The 4,274-nt window shown below is 39.2% G+C and overlaps 1 long non-coding RNA gene across 1 annotated transcript; it reads right to left on the reverse strand.

The window, feature by feature from the left end:
- Positions 1-1,917: 1,917 nt before the first annotated feature.
- LOC110868341 lies at positions 1,918-3,068 on the reverse strand. The gene is made up of 2 exons (XR_002552396.2): positions 2,638-3,068; positions 1,918-2,544 (listed from the first exon to the last, which is right to left on the reverse strand). It is a non-coding gene; the product is annotated as an uncharacterized LOC110868341 (long non-coding RNA).
- Positions 3,069-4,274: the final 1,206 nt, after the last annotated feature.

The following is a 4,274-nucleotide window of genomic DNA, read 5'->3' on the forward strand; positions in this document are numbered from 1 at the left end:
TTTAACCTGAGAAAGAACATGCGAAAAAGTCAACATAAAGTTGAGCGAGTTCATAGTTTGTTTTGAAAAAGATTTAAAACAAATCTTTTTGATAACCGGTTTAAAAGCTATTGAGAAAATATAGTAAAATCATTTTCTCGGCATGATATATGAAAGTTGTGAGTCTAGCCCACGAGAGTCTTTGTAAGCAGGACCAACTCGTCCTCTTACTTGTACGTAAGTTGAAAACGTTACCAATGTTTGTAAATCCATGTATTTGTGAGTTTGTGTCAAATGAATCTTAAAGACATTTGAAAGTTTAGCTGTCGAAACCCGGTATGTATAGCGTAAATGAATATGCTGATCATTAGTGTGTAGCTAGGACATTAATATGTGTGCCGACATAGGAAGCCACCAACCCGTAAGCGATTTAGTACCGGTCCACCCGGCGAGGGTAACAAAGGAAACTCCATGTGGTCACACAAGGACTCGTGAGTGGGGCTCGCCCTGTACCCGATAGATCTACCCCCTTTGTTCCGTGGTCTTAAACAAGATTAATGGTGCTTTAAGTATCAGCCTATTCGCACGTGATCTACTAATTCATTTTGTAGCTTAACCATACCATAGTAACATGTATTTCCCCCCGAGAGTTATAAAACCGAAAACGTTTAAAAGAAAAAGGGGAACACAAACTCACTGGGTGGTCTCGTTTTGCGTACGCAGACAAACCCAGTCTCGTTGTTGTAGCTAGGACATTCCCGTCTCTAGACATGAAAATCATGCACGTTTCGTAAATACGCGTGTGTTTTGTAAAACCGGTGTGTTTAGTATAAAGCATTCGTAAACCGTTTAAGTCCTTGAAATCCATTCGCGAAACGATTTAAAAGTATGAGTTTTCGTTCATCGAAAAGTTGTTTGTTTTTGCAAAACTTGCATGTCTTTCCACCCCCGAAATTTTTTGTAAAAATGTAAAACTAGAAAAAGTGGGGGTTATGAACTCGCCTTGATATTCCTGTGCAAAGCTAGCTACATGTGTTTCCATGAGATTGTTCCAAGAACTTGAATTAGCTAGCGTACAACTATAGTATTCCTAACAAGGAGAATGCTTATAAGTTTCTTAATTAAACGTAGATAAACTACGCGTCCGAGCTCTACCGAGTCGCTAACTAAACGACTCTAAAGTAGTGTTATCTTGACTTAGAATAACCATTCTATGGTTAATGGATCTCGTTTATAATCGGAATAAAACTAAGTCTCGAAAACAACTTAGATTTCGAATGGTTCAAAATATATATTTATATATTAAATATAAATATACTTACATCGTCGTTTTAGTCGTCGCAAATAGAAAGCGTAGGTGAATAGTGGTACGTATCCGAAATGTCGTATGTGGTGCGATAATATACCGCTGTAGTTTGCGTAAGATGTAAACAAATAAATATATATATGTATTCGAATCGTTGGCGTTCGGAATAAAAATAAAACATTATTTTTATTTTATAAAAGTATTTCCGAATTTTGGGCGTTTGAAATAGATATAAACATTATATTTGTGTGTAAAAACGTTCGGAAATATCGATGTTCGAAACAAATAGAACATTATGTTTACCTTGTAAAAAGTGTTCGGAATATCAATGTTCGAGGTAAACGAAAATAATTATGTTTATTTTACATAAGTATCGGAAATATCGATATTTGAAATAACTATAAGCGTTATATCTATTTCAATTAAGTATCGATTTCGAAATCATATAACATTGTCAAAATAAGTATGTCTTTATATTTAGTTTATAAAAAAACTCGGATCTCATCAAGTGTCGCTTTTAAATCATAATCAAGTGTCGTGTTTTGGATTTTTAGCGAAAAACGGACAGAGTTTCCTCTGTTTTGGGAATAACCCCGACAACTCAAGTTGTCGTTATTTGTCAAAATTCAACATTCACTCAACAAACATTATATAAATTTTACGTTAAATATATCAAAACGTCGAATACGAAACAAAATCACTAAATGTAAAACCGTTAGTTAGTCGGGTCGAGCTCGGTTCGCGTATACTAAATAAAATCTAACGTAGACTAACTCGCTACGCTAACAACTTTACCGCGTCTTTCGTTGACTTCTGTTGATCGTCTGTTGACTGCGTTGACTCGGTTTGACCGAGTCAAACCGAGTTGAACCAACCCTTGACCCGAACCGTTCACTGTGACTATTTTGCACCAAACATTTCGGAACTGAACCGGAGCTGATGTGGACTGTGGTTGACCAAAACCGAAACCCGAATCAAGAAGTAACACCACCACCCCCAACTGTTGACTAGAAGTTGACCAGAACTCAAATTATGCTTGAACCGAGTCTGACCCCGAACATTTTGACCGTGAATAACCTGAGAGCCGTGACTAAATCGAACCACTGGATCTAAACATCCGAACCCGAGTTTGAACTGACCAAACTAATCTGGCCCGCTAAAACCCTAACACGAATCCGTCACCACCGTCGTTCACTGCCGTCGTCGGTACGCCACCGCCACCATCGCCATCCTCGACAGCCAACACCGTCATCAGTAAACTGAAAACAAAATGCCTCGTAACGTTAAACACTGGATTCTTGAAAGTATTTAAGAAAAGAGAAAGGAAGGAGATGGAGGGGGGGGGGGGTTACCGGAAAAAATATGTCGTTGCCGGCATGCCATTGCCTGAAAAACCACAACATCATCACATCGTCATCATATCACATCAGCGGCAACAACATAATCCTCACGTCATCATCATCATCTTCACCGCCGCCGTAGCGGCGTTTCTGGTCACCGGAGCGACGTCAGCCTCCTCCTCCTCTCTCTCTCTCTCACACACTCTCTCTAACTCTCTCATTCCCCTCTGTCTTTCTGCGTCGACGCTGAGCGCCGCCGTGCGCCACCACCGTCATGGTGGCTGGTCATTCATTTGCTCAGAGAAGGGATGAGTCAGAGGGTGGAGATAGCTGGAAATTCAGATCGGTTGGTGTGGGTTAGGGTTCTCAAAGAAAAACAAACGCAGAGAAGAGGAGTGGGGGTGTCGGCTATTGTATTTTGATCTAGGGTTTGATAATGAAGTTGAAGTATAACACTACCCTTTTATACTAGGGTTATATTAGGTGGGTTGGGCCATGGCCCATTAGCGTATTTTGAGCGGCCCGATAATTCTTCAAAGCCCGTTGTCGAATCCCGAACTTTGTAAAACGTCGTAAAATAAAGTTTTTGGAACCGAAGCGCTAAAAATTGTGTAGAATATCGTATTTAGACCCGTATGGTCGTCGTCGCGTTAAAATGCTTAAATTGTTTCGCTTGTCGTTTCTAACCCATTTTTCGATCCGTTTTCAACTACGGGTAATAAAATTTAAAAACGAAGCTAAATATATCCTAATATATTAATATTAGGACCTAACTCGAGTCTGGTGCTTCCGTTTCGTTGTTGATTGTCGGTGCGTTATTGTTTCCGCGTTTTTTTTTCGCTCTCGTTTGCGCTTGTGTCATTCGAAAGCATAAAAATTTCGCAAAATGAAATCCATAGGTTTAAATTATACGTATAAATTCGTATTTGTCGGTGTGTTCAGTATTTTGTACGGTGTCAATTCGTTACCCTTTTAATGTTCCGCAGATTTCTCGAAAATCGCCATACGCGCACTGTAGTGTCGGATAAGCGCTCCTAGGCATTCCAATAGCCTAATAAGTTAATTCGTGCCTTAAAACACTATTTATTATCGACTTAAACATTGGTTAATCGCGTAATTAGAAGCCGTTAATTACCGGTTGTCACACCACTGATGAAATTCAAGAGCTAGTGGAATTGCATAGGAAGCTCACGACTTATGTGTTGAATGGAGACAAGGATATGTAGCATTGGAACAGTGACTCGGACAATATTTTTTCCGTCAAAGAGGTTCGAAAGTGGATAATTCGGATTCGGAATTTCGGATAGTTCGGATTCGGTTTCGGATCCGGATTTTTTTGAACACCCCTAGTTTGCCCGAACGGGAAGAATTAGGGTTAGGGTTGGAAGAAGGTGGTGATGAAAACCCAGACATCCTTGAATCTTTAATAAAGGAAAAACAAGTTTAAGCGTTAAGCAAGTGATGAATCAAGTTGTGAGATAGTTGTGAGATAGAATGTTCGTATTTGTTTAAGCAAGTGATCAATCAAGTTGTGAGATAGTTGTGAGATAGAATGCTCGTATTTGTTTGAATCATATATATACACACAACCACGGTTTGCTTGTACAATTTGACATCTTTTTTTGCTAAAAATAAGGGAATTTGGAAAT

Source organism: Helianthus annuus, chromosome 7 (assembly GCF_002127325.2).
Source record: "Helianthus annuus cultivar XRQ/B chromosome 7, HanXRQr2.0-SUNRISE, whole genome shotgun sequence".
Classification (NCBI taxonomy): Eukaryota; Viridiplantae; Streptophyta; class Magnoliopsida; order Asterales; family Asteraceae; genus Helianthus; species Helianthus annuus.